The sequence below is a fragment of the Lepidothrix coronata genome, unplaced genomic scaffold (assembly GCF_001604755.1).
Source record: "Lepidothrix coronata isolate B3197 unplaced genomic scaffold, Lepidothrix_coronata-1.0 Scaffold56, whole genome shotgun sequence".
Lineage (NCBI taxonomy): Eukaryota > Metazoa > Chordata > Aves > Passeriformes > Pipridae > Lepidothrix > Lepidothrix coronata.
This window is the reverse complement of record NW_016690236.1, coordinates 4,884,034-4,897,514: the sequence shown is the minus strand read 5'-3', so window position 1 is coordinate 4,897,514 and position 13,481 is coordinate 4,884,034. Positions and strand designations below refer to the sequence as shown.

General features: G+C 34.0%; 1 long non-coding RNA gene across 1 annotated transcript in view; it reads left to right on the top strand.

Moving 5' to 3' along the window:
- The window catches only part of LOC108498149, a 30,082-nt gene extending 21,442 nt beyond the window's left edge, over positions 1–8,640 (top strand). The window contains exon 3 of the long non-coding RNA XR_001875085.1: positions 8,402–8,640. This is a non-coding gene — a long non-coding RNA (uncharacterized LOC108498149). The remainder of the gene's footprint in view (positions 1–8,401) is intronic.
- The last annotated feature ends 4,841 nt before the right edge of the window (positions 8,641–13,481 follow it).

Sequence of the window (13,481 nt, the reverse complement as noted above, 5' to 3'; positions counted from 1 at the left end):
CTAAGGATATGGGAGTGGGAAGAAAGAAATAAAGACCGATTATTTGCATTTTATGATTTTCACCTCCGTAGTTCAGAACACATTTTTGGTCTTAAAAATAAAACATTGGCTGAAATATCCTAATTTCTCAGAATGGAAACTAGTTTTAGTTTTATGGACTAAGAAGATCCAGCATAATTGAGAAAGACAGATGATTGGTTAAAAATAGAATTCAGCATATTCTATTAGCAATAGCTTTTGCTTGAACAAAGAACTTTAAGAATTCTATGCATTAATATTTTTGCAAAAGGGTCGACAAACAAAAAAATACCAGTTAGTAAATACACCTGACTCTTCCAGAAACAATGTTGATTTCTTTGGATGTTCTCATTAGAAGTCTTCTAGAAAAATGCATTATTTTGGGAGAACTGACACATATGAACAACTCTGGGTTCAAGTATGTTTTCTATCAGCATTTAATAAAAAAGCACCAGCAATAATCAAATCTATTAGATATTTCAAAACAATCTTCTGATTTTAAGTGAGAACATCAGGGCTACGTAAATACCTGCTATGGTATAACTGCCTTTCATAGCAGATCTAGATTTCCAGGACACTTAATGTGCATAGACTATTCCCTTCCCCCATGAAATGCACAGTGGATTTCTTTGAATATGTGCAATCAGAAAAGGAAAGAATTTCTTCATTTTCTTGGGTAAACATCAGAAAGGTAGAGGTGAAGGAACCTAGTCATGAAGGTTTAGGAAGCTTGACTTGATTATCTGGATTGTGTCTTGATCTTTCTATTGTATATCTCTTGGAAAAGGAAGTGCATGTTATGTTCTCAACCACTCATGCACTGATATAAAGATAGCTTGGGAAACCAAGATTAAAACCAAGCTCTCTTTCTAGTTAGGGAATGGCACACTTCCACTCTTCTCCTTTATTACAACTCTACAGGAAGGGAAAATCATCCACTAAATTAAGACTGTACTTTATTTTGACTTTTCCCTAAATTCTTTGGCAATGTAAGAGATAGAGAAAAATGATTCAGATTTCATAAATAGGCAGTGCTGGTTTTGTATCAATCTTTGTGTCTGAATTGAAATAAGCATTCATGTAGCTAGGAAGTTCTACTACATTTTTTAAATATAAGCACACCAGTTCAGTACAGGTTCTTGAATTAAGAAGTGTTAGGAAACACGGAATTATATGCAGCAGAGTTTTATGTATTAACAGTTTTTCAGTTAGATGCTTTAACAAAAGGGGTATTGAAAAAAGTCAGTCATCTCTCTCCTCTACCCCCTCCCCCCAATTTAACTAAAATTATGCGTTTACTGAATAACAGAACCATACTTTGATTTCATTTGGAACTAAGAAAAATATTCAAGAAATATTTAGGAACAAAAAGCATGGAGAAGAATTATCCTTCAACACTCCCAAAAGTAGCATTTTTATGCAATCATTAATCTGTATACTTGCCAGAGACACAGGCAACTCTGCAAAAGTTATTTAAACACAAAGCTAAAGAACTGGAAATGAAAGATTAGGTTTACGCACTCTTTGTAAATCATTCATGGAAGTAAAGAGAATCCCTCCCTCTTCACTTATTCAATAGCTCTGTGGTTAGGGCCTCATCTGATATACAATGTGGGACAATCAGGTTCAAGACCTTGTCTGCACATTCTTGAACCCACATTTTCACTTTCCCAAAAGAGATCTTAAACCAGTGAGAAATCTATAATTGGCTTCTCTCAATCCCCATGGAAAAACCTGTTCTGCATGGATTATTTAAATACTGAGTCAAAGAGAGAGAATGACTCTTTGGTCTGGTGGTTAAAGAATTCACTTGGGAGGCACACAGCTAGGTCAAAGTAGCAGTTCAAATAGCTCAGGTGAGAGCATACCACTTCAGAATATCCATTGGCTTGGTGCTTCCCCTGGAAGGCAGAAAATAGAGGTTTATATCTCAGGGGGAAGGAGTTGAAACCTAGTCTCCTATATATAGGAGTTACTGCATTAAAAAACATATGTATCTTCAGCTTTGTGGGGGTAGAGGTGAGTGGGTGGAGAGGGGAAGACGAAGAAGAGAAACAGTTACTATTTCTTTGCTGCTAGTTTTGTGAATCTATTCCCTGTTCAAAACGAAAAAAATAAAGCCATTTCAAATTCAGTCTGAATTTTGACAACACTTTCATTGAAAGCTTTTTTAATTTTTAGCCATCAGTTTATTCACTAGAAACATATTCAGATATTTAATGCAAAAACACATTTTCCTCCATGCAGGCTCAGATTAGACTCACAATTTAATACTGGATTAAAATTTTTTGCACATATGAAGCTGCCCTATATATAGTGTATATATACACAATAATCCTTGTGAAGTTAGGATTGACTGCCATTTAAAAACTATTTTATGAATCAAACTGTTAGATTCTTGGAAGTGAGAGGGAAATTACAGTAGAAGCTCTATTAAGTTAACATTTGAAATAGTACAGGGTGCAGGCATACTTTTTAGCATATGAGAAAGGAATGAGCTTGCTTTTTTCTTCTCTTTTTTTTTTTTGACATAACATAACACAAATAATTCATTATAATTCTTCTGGAACTATTAGCTTTCAATTTCTTGTATAACCGTTGTGAGCCTCCCGTTGTATAGTGTTTGTCCGATATTTTATATTTCATTTATCATATAGTACCTCCAAACACATTTGAGTCTGTTTTATGAGAAAACAAAACATTATATTGAATAACAGAAAACCTGAATTCCTGATTACTTGACATCAGCACTGACCGGAGAATTCATTTCCTTTCCTGAACCTTAAATACAGAATTTTGTTGCTGTTTAAATTTGAATAAAGCATAATTAACTTACAGTACTTATTCTTATTTTTCTTTCATTTTCAATATGTCTCTCCTAAAACCTACAAGTTTTTCTGACAGCATTCAAAAGCTACAGGGATATCGATGACAAGTAAACTGGATGTAAATCCTCCAACAGAAAGTGGGTTTCAAGAGCAAAAGGCTGGTGAAATGCTAAGCTAGAAATAAAGCACAGCTTTGGATAAAGAAACATTTTCATCTTAATAAAACTACTTCAATAATTTAATTTGCTCAATATATAAATGTTATATATTCAAAAGTATTCATTCTTAGGCCACTGCTATACAGTGTTATTGCCTGCTGGTCTGCATCTCTACAAAGCACACAAAGTGACTATTTAGTTCTTAACAAGAATGTAAGAATATGCTGCTGTTTCATACAGGACTTTTTTTTCCCAATATGTGTACATGCAAAAATAATATCATAATTTCAAATTTGCCTGCTAATAACAAGTGTAAATTATATTTTTTTCAAACTAGCTTTTTGCCAATGAACATGCTCATCTGCATAAATTTTGCTTCTCATGGGAAGTCTAACGTTTTATGATTCCCATGTTAAATTCTCCCCCCGGCATTCCCAAAAAAGGGAAACATCTTTTCCAGCTAAAGAAGTTAATGCATTTTTCAATTAAAATGTCTTGGGGGAGGGGACAGAAAGTTTTAGTGCTGGAAGTTCCTAATTTTCAATCAACTCCAGTAAAAATAAAGCCAGTAAAATCATCTTAAATATAAATTTGCTTTATAAGAACCTTTGAGATCTGTAATGGAAAATGAAGAATTCTTGATAAATGGTGTATGGTAATAAAATTTATATTGTTCTTATCTCAGATATATTCATGGGATAACTATTCAATGAAAACAGTGGGTATTATGGGGAAGTTCATTCTCTTATGACTGACAGATGAAGAAGGTATCAATATCAATAATAGTGGAAATTGTTATTTGGTTTTTCTGGCTATTGTACCAGGCCATTGATAAACATACAGTGGCCTAGAGGTGCTTTCACATAAACAATAACGTCACAATTTTTTAGAATTTTGCTTTTCAAATATATAAGAAATATTTCACAAAAGAAAAATATTGTCAAATGGGCTTCAAATATGTTTTTAATATATTATGGACTAAATTGTAGGGAAAAAATAAAATATAAAAAAAACCCCAAACAAAAAAGGCATCTCATTATGTTATTCAGAAATGTTCATGAAATGAAAACCCCTTTATTCATTCAATAGATAAGCAAACCACAAAAATATTCAGGCTTTACTAATTACTTTTGTAAAAAAAAAATCAGTTCAGAACTGTATTAGTTAAATTTACAGATGTAATTTTCCAAAAGCACTGTGTGATTTTCCTACCTGCTCACTACTGAACAATAATTCCCCTCAATTTACTTTAATTGAAGCATCATCAAGCAGAAAGTATTAATAGCAAACTCAGTACAAAGCAATGAAGCTTCCATTACAGAAAAGGAAGTTTATCACTGAATCCTCTATGATCAGGATTGGGCACAAGATTTTATCAGAAATGAAAAAACCCACACACCAACAAAAATCACTTCAACAACACTTACACAAACTATTTTTAGCAGATATTGTATTGTTTTTGTTGGTTTAAAACTTTAAAATAGAAAAGGAGAAAGTAAAAATTTATGGCTCATATAACAATATGTAGACTTCATTTGTTTAGAAATTAGTAAAGAAATCATACAGCAATCCTTCGTGACTAAAAAATAATTAGATAAGGAACTAATTAAGAAGTCAAAGCTAATATAATAAGTAGTTTTGTGGTACATTACACCATACTCTTATACAAAATTTTTCACAAATTTATACATATAAAAGAATTACCAAATTTTTCCTGAGTTATTGGTCTGTTAATCTTGCATATTAATTCAGGTAATGTGCCATAATAATTAGCTTCTATTAAATTTTTCTTATTTATGTAATATAACCTCAAATTTTGTTACTTTTGTTGCTGAGAAAGAGGAAGAAGCCACTGTATTTCTGTTGTCATCTCATTTCCCATCCTCATGAGGCTCTTTTTTCTTACCAGAGTGAGAATCTTTCACAATCATTAATGCCAGTTTTTATTTCTTTAATTAGGTGTTTCTATCAGGACCTTTTCAGTGAACTCTTCACAATTTAATATACTTCTGCTTCACTACTCTAGCTGATTGTTTCAGAGTCTGTGCCAAACACATTCCTGATCTGCAAAAAAGCCGCTTTCAAGGTCTTTCATACCCTGCCATAATCCCCTAGTAATTACAAAGGCTCTGTTTGCAACAATAAGCAAGTCTGAGAGGAGTTCTATAACCCTGCATCACACATCAAATCTTACTTGGACATTGCAGTTAAATGTGCTTCCCTTGAGCCCCAAACTTGCATACAAAATCTGTGAGATGCCAAAACACAAGAACTGAAAGGTTATGATGAAGGTAACTATGTCTATACAAAACACTGAAAAAAATGAAATACAAAACACAGCTTGGATAAAGGCTTAGGCTGGGGAGCAGTTAAGTCCTCATTAGAAAAGCAAAGTTGACAGAGCTTAAAAGCACTTATTTTATAGCTGATAACCATTAATCATCTTTACAGATCTTTTTCTCCCCTAGAATTTAAACAGTGCTTTTGAATGTTCCTCTGTAATTACTCATACTTTTACTTTTTTTTTAAAATTTATTTTTTAGGGAAAAATGTCTCTTTATGTGAAAGAAAAGACCTTGCCAGATTTTTGACTTAGTTGCAACCATTGCTTTCAGGTATATGACCCATGAGCTATCAGAAGTCACCTTTCCAATTACTGTATACATATAAAGGAGAAAGGTGCAATACATATCTTCACAAATACAGAATCCTCTTTGTTCTGTTGTCTTTTTCCTTCTTTGAGTCTCCTCTATCTATTGCTTGTTGACCAAGAGCATACTTGTGGGGGGTTTTTTTACACCAAGTTCCATCTCTAACTCAAACCAAAAATTATAATGGTCCAGAATAAAGTAAACCACTTCAATATACCTGATCTTACACTGGTTTAAAAAGCTTTAGAAAAATCCCAAACTGTTTTACACAGTTTGCTGCCAATACGACTGGCCTAAACTATGTTAAATCATGTTGTGGGATGACAATACTCTAGAATAAAAACGGACTGATAATGATCCCTACTTTTGAAAGGACATCTGTAATGTTAAGATCAATTTTGTTTAAAAGGTTGTGATATTAATTTCTAATATATAAAATGGTTTCTGTTAACTTGTGCCTTAAGTTTTCCAACTAATATATCCTGTGCTTTTCATGTGGTGGGGGAATACTCCCTAAAAAGAACTGGGTAAGCAATTATCTATTAGCAAAAATAAGACTAGGGAACTGTGCAAATGATTTTGCACAATACTTGAGTGGAAGTGACATCTGTGAGTGAGTGACATCTGAAAGAAAATCAAATGAACATTTTTTATCTTGTTTCTTCTGTTGACATGGTAAACTTTAACATAGGTACCAAACACAAAAACAAGGAGAAAAAAAGACATACCACTAGCGTGTTCATCACCTTTTGCTTGATAACAAAGTTCTCTGAACAATCATCAACTGTATGGAAATTTCATCCTTACATTTCAGCTTTACCTGAAGGCTATTTAACCCCTATTTCCCAGGAACTCTCTTATCTATATTACTACAGGCAGTTTGCTGATAAGTAAATTTCTGTCTCTCCTGATGAAACTTTTTACTCCTTTCAATAACTATTCATATACTCAATGAGCCAGAGACACTAAAAATTATTCTATTCCCTGTTTGTTGAAGCAATTTACATGGGAAACCCAAGTTCTAATTACTATGCTAATGAATATTTATATATTGCATAGAAAGTGGAAATACACTAACAAAGGAAATGTCTGAAGGTGTTACAATTCAAGTACCTGCAGGAAAGAAGAAGAGATGCAGGTTCAAGTGAGATTTGCCTTCCTCTTCAACACATTAGCTGATTATTTTAATAGCTTTTCCATTGAATGAAATAGGCCTGATTCACTTCTGTGATTCAGTTCATAAATTAATTCTGGATTTAGCTATTTGTTATTTTCATTAGTGGACTGGGCAATCACCAACCATAGGAAGTTCAACACGGGAAAGTGCTGGATTCTGCACCTGGGATGGGGCAACCCCGGATGTTTGTACAGACTGGGGAATGAGATCCTGGAAAGCAGTGCCATGAAAAGGGACCTGGAGGCCCCGGTCGATGGCAAGTTGAATATGGGTCAGCAATGCCCTGGCAGCCAGGAAGGCAAACCGTGTCCTGGGGGGCATCAGGCAAAGCATCACCAGCTGGTGGAGGGAGGGGATTGTCCCGCTCTGCTCTGACCTGGTGCAGCCTCAGCTTGAATATTGTGTGCAGTTTTGGGCACCGCAATATAGGAAAGATATTAAGCTATTAGAGAGTGTCCAAAGGAGGGCAGCAAAGATGGTGAAGGGTCTTGAGGGGAAGCTGTATGAAGAAGGGCTGAAGTCACTTGGTCTGTTCAGCCTGGAGAAGAGAAGACTGAGGGGAGGCCTCATTGCAGTTACAACTTCCTCATGAGGGAAAGAGGAGGGGCAGGCACTGATCTCTTCTCTGTGATGACGAGTGATAGGACTCAAGGAAATGGCCTGAAGTTGTGTCAGGGGAGGTTTAGGTTGGAAATTAGAAAAAGGTTCTTCAACCAGAGAGTGGTTGGGCACTGGAACTGGGTCCCCAGGGAAGTGGTTACAGCATTAAGCCTGACAGAGTTCAAGGAGTGTTGGACAATACTCCCAGGCACATGGTGTGAATGGTCTTAGGAATGGTCCTGTGTAGGGCCAGGAGCTGGACTCGATGAATCTTGTGGGTCCCTTCCAACTCAGCATATTCTGTGATTCTGTCATTCTGTAAATTTACTGCTTTTAAATTACCTGTAATCACATATTTATGGTTATTACATTCAGCTAGACACACCTTTCAAACTGCTGGAAGTGCAAATAATACAGTTTGAAAGAATTTCACTGTGTTTCTGGAAAGAATTGTAGGTAAAAGCTATAAAGTGAAGTGCACATTTTAATTTGATAACATTATATTTGCAGTTCTCAACCTTCAAGTTCCATCTCCACTCATAGCCACCACAAATTTATTTTTAAAAAAAGAAAGATATCAACAGCCACATATGATGTTTTTTTATCACAAGCAACCTCCTGTTCTCTAGCAACCTGGAAACCTATGTTAAAGTGCAATGGCATAAGGCACTTTGTAAAGCACTACTTAATAAATAAAACAAACACAACACAGGAATATATGGCTGTTTCATTATAGTAGCCTCACCAGAATGCATTATAATAGTTTAGTAGGAATAGGACATGATCAATCAGGGATGACAGTAATTATCAGTAACTTTCCCTTCCTCATAAAGCATGAATGGAAAATGGAAAGAGTTAAGGAGTACTCCAAATGTATAGAAACAAGGAATGAATATAACTTCCATATGAATAATTAAATGATTGCCCATGGGCTGTATACATCTAATAGTGAAGGTCCTTCTGTTGTAGGACTCTTGAAGGTAGAAGAACAGCAAGTATCAATTGCCACCATGACAGTGCATCACGGGCTGTACTGAACAAATCAAGACTCCATGATCCCCATTCATAAGATGATCTGCTAGCTGGAGAGCCAAGGAGTGGTCAGCAAGACTCGTTCACCCTTCAACAGCCCCATTTGTCCCATGTATAAGTCTAATGGAGAATGGAGATTGACAGTGGAGTATCATGGCTTGAAGAAAATTATCCCATCTCTGTGTGCTGCTGTGCCAGATATATTAGAACATCAGTATGAACTGGAGTCCAAGGCCCAACTAAAAAAATATTTTGTGCACATGCTTTAAATTTTTTCTGCATTTAAACAAATATGACTTTCTGAGAATATGTTAACTAAAGGGAAGAAAAAGGCAATTATGGGACAAAAATGTAAGAAAAAATAGTGTGTATAGCATTGCAGCAGCTCTTCATCTGCACTAAGAAGATAAAATTCTCTCCCACAGACTTGCACAGAATTCAGACTGGATATGAAACAAGATAGAATCACTAGATATTCCTCGGACCCACTTTATATTTCACATAACTAAATCCTCTACCCATTAAAATTATATTGAAGCTTTCAGTAACTCAAATTTTATCAGCATTTCAGACATATCCTATTAGTAAGAACAGAAATTATTCATTCTATTTAAAAGACTTGATAATGAATTATATACTTTTCTATAGTACCTATAATAAGCTTAGTGAAATGTCAGAAAAAGTAGGTGATGCTACATGGGATATGGGAAATTTACTGTAGTTTAATTTATACTGATATTAGAATATGGAAGTTTGTTTTGTTTTGTTTTGTTTTGGTTTTTTTCCTGTTCTTCTCAACTGGTAAAATGGTTGTATGCTGTCTATAGTTATTTTTATGTTCACATATCCCAGAAAAGTATTAACTGTCTGCCACACTAAAAAGGTAAAATCAATGGCAATCTGGTCATTTTTACCCATTATTGTCTTATTAAAATTCAGAAACTTATCTTTCAAAAAAGACTAATGAATTTTAGTCTTTCCATTCAAATGCTTAAAAAGGAAAAGAAACAAACCGCCCTCATAAAACTTAAAGATATTAGTTTCATCTTCAAGTAGTGTACTAAGTGGTGTCTCTTGTGGTCTAGTTATTGGGAGGAGAGGAAAAGGTCAGGTTCTTACAATTGAAACGGTAATATATAAAACAAAATAACTGTGTTTATACACACAACATATAAACATAATCCCTATTATTAAGTTATAGTCACATTATACCTATATATAGAGACTCCTGCATTTATATGTAAAGATCTGTCTGGAAGAGTTTACAAATTGCTACTTTATTTATTTCTATCACAGTGTCTGTGATGTTACTTCTAATTTTCTTTGCTCCTGTGAAGCAGCATACTGAACTCTTAAGGGAACAGAAAACATACAAATGCTATTACAGTACACATTTCTAAGCAGCAGGAAGTCTGTAGTAAGTGTCAGAGATTGATCACAATTTTATTGCACATATAAACAGCCACTACCAGTTGTACTGTGCCAAAGGGTCGTGGTATGTATCATCCATGCTGTACGTTTAACCACCTCAGATTTTCAGAGGTAACAGCAAGCATAAATTACTGAAAACAAACTGCAGTTAATGAAAACTTTTTGATCCAAGTTAATCTCCAAAACCAGAATAAAAATCTAAATCATACTTTCCCAAGGGAATGGAAAGGTGAGCTGAATATATGAAAACACATGTGAACGGTGAAAACTTAGAACATTTATACAAATGTTAGATACACGCATGTGCACCCCTAACTAGATGCATAAAGAAATGCATGTATGCCATAAATTTCAGACATGCACTGTAGAGTTCAAGGGCATGGTTTTAATCATAAAAATGTATGAGCAGGCTGCTAGCAAGCGGTGTGTAAAAGTATTTCATTCATAGAGTGCCAAAATCACATGAAAACTGGGAAATTTCAGAATTTACACTGCAATGATTGTATATAATCTGATTATTTTGTATTCAATGCAGAGATTATTACATTAATAACCACTTTAAGAATGAAAGCATTTAATTCATATAAATGAGGTACACTTCTAAATTATTATAATAAATTCCTTAGTCTGGAGTATCACCATTTCTGAGATCAGCTAGGATTCTTGAACTAAGAAAAGGCCACTGCATGGTGCCAGGCTTTTATAAAGTAATTTCTTTGTACAGAAAAGCTTTACTGCAGAAAATAAGGAATTTAGAGCAATTATAGAATCCTATTGAGATACTGTGAATTGAAAGTATATGGATATAGCAATTCTATTACATTTTCAACAAAACAAAGTCCTTTGAGTCATAGTTTTTTTATCCCTCAACTCATCGAAACATCTATCTGCATTTGAAAGAAGTATCACATATGCACTGGCTGTTACAAACATACTTTTGGGACTGTCTCAAAAATCATGTGAGAATTTGTCTTTCTTACAGAGTGGCTGTCACTGACAACTACCTCGATGCCTATCCAATATTCAGAATACCACTAAAAAGCACTTTAATTATGAAAATGCCATATAGTTATGTTTTCTCAAACATTCTCAAGGTTCTAAAATATTTCTCAAAATATTCACAAGTGAACTCAGAGATGAGGATATTTATAAAAGAGTTAAACTCATAAGAAACATCACCTTCCAAAAACTATTTTCCCCTACTGTAGTGAAAAGGCAACATAAATTTAATGAAACCAAATATTCAATAGGCAGGTTTTAAAAATGATAGTCTTCTCTGCTTGAAGAATGTTCATAACCCCATTAATATGAATGAAAGTTAACCATGCACAGGAAGAAAAGAACGCATTTACTGTATGTATACTTGTTCTTTGGAATCTTTGAATATTTCATTTTAATAAATATATTTTAGGAAGATGTCTAGTTTATCAGAACAAAGGCTTTGGTTTCTGTTTAAAATTACTGAGGCACAAGATAAGACCAGAAAAGTTCACCCGGCCATGTATATTTTACTGCAAACATGTCATTTTAGACATCTTTCAAAGATGTATCTGGATCTGAAAAGCAATCCTACTGAGGTATTTTTTCCAGTGCTCATTGACATATTCATGTAATGTAAAATCAGTCAAAGCCAAAAAGCCCTTAAAATATAAACCCAAAACTGAACTAAAAAAAATAAATTATCTACTTGATATGAAAATATGATGTTGCTTTATTTTGTTTTTCTAGAACTTCTGTGTTAAGAAAGTTGAGTAACAAAATTTATTTTATAATTACATAAAAAATTGAAAGTACTACAACAGTATCAATGTACAGATATAACTCATTCATTCAGGAACTCTTCTATTTGGATAGAAAAGTAAGTGAAGCCATTAATAAAGAGTAGCTGTAGGTAGGAGCAAGAAAGTAGTGCCAACTTGAAAATTAAAGTTCAGCTTCCTGAAGGGTAACACGATTTGCTCTTTCACAAAAGGGGTGACTTTCAAGTCCCTAAATGTCTTTCATAACCTAAGGATTACAAAAGCCTACAAGAATTTTCAAAATTACACTCATATTTGACACCTTTAAAAATCTTACATAAATTACATAAACAACTTTTTTATCAAAATGGACATGAAAAAGTCATGCAATACTGGAAGCTGGAAGGAAGAAGGGAAGTCTAAAGGTCATCTAGCTGAACCTACCTATACAAAGCAGAGACAGCTGCTGGTTGCTCAGGACACCTCAGATCTGGTTGCTCAGGACACCTCATGAGTAAACACTAAATTGGGTTCTGAAGATCTCCAAGGATAAAACCTTAACAGCATCTCTGGAAAGCCTGCTGAAGTGCTTAACCATTCTCACTGTGAAACTGTTTTGCTCTAATTTTTAGTAGAAATGTGCTTTGTTGAAAGCTTTGGTCATTGCCTCTCATCCTTTTATGATTCAGAAGATACTCTGAGAACAGCCTGGGCTCATCTTGTTTATATGTGGTGATTAGTTAGATGGAGCCAGCAGTAAGAGTCCCCATTTAACATGATCATTCTATGTAAATGAAAGGTGAGAATAAAGATAATTCTATCATTTTATTATACATGACAATTTGTTATGTTTAAAAAAAGCATTTTTACATCCAAATCTTTCCTCTAATTGTGATACATTTTGAACACCAAGTCACCCACATCAGTATTTAAAATAATATGCAGAATTTGTAAAATATGTATCAGTTGTAATTTTTATGTAAGACAATGAGGATGATACTTAAAGCAAATGTTAGAATTTGAAAAAAAACACATATCAAACTGTCAATCTAATCAGTAAATAACTCAGAACATTTGCAGTGGGGAAGCATCTAAAACTTTATAGTTATTTTATGAAAGTTTATATAAATTTTTATGTTGTTACTTTCTTTTTAAATGTTGCTAGCAGATCAAATCCAAGAATATTTTGGCAGCCTAAAATTACACTTTTCTGACCTTGACATTAGTATTCAACAGTACTGATGAGAGAATGACAGCTTCTCCATCCTACTGGGTGATCTTGCAAGCTTTTACCTTCATGACTATGAAATTTCTGTCAAATTTGCTTTCAGCTGAATGATCACATTTTTTGAATTATGAAGTGGCTGAAAACTGTGCTAATTGGGTCCATATTTATGTCACTCAAAGATTAAGTAGCCTTAATACTCTTCAAAGTTAGATACATACTCGTAATTTTACTGCACATTAGCTGTAACATATATTTTGCTTGAATGAATCATTTACAATACCTAGAGAACACACATAAATGTTACTGGAAATAGTTTTAATGTATTAATATTAGAAGTACAAATAACATTTCTAAAAGTAAGGAAAAAAAATTAAATAAAACCAAAAAAAACCTGCAGTGATTAGTAAAAACATACATCAAATCTTATGTGTAGTGCTATGGAATTTAGTAGAATTAGAAATCAGAAAGACAGAAATTACAAACCGCAAAGCAGCGCTCACTTATAGGGAATCTGGGCTCTGGACAAGAATTACAATGTTCTTGGGTACACTGAAGAATTATCCCTGTGACAGTCTCATTTAGGCCATTTCTTTTACCTTTAGTGAGTTGCATTACCAGA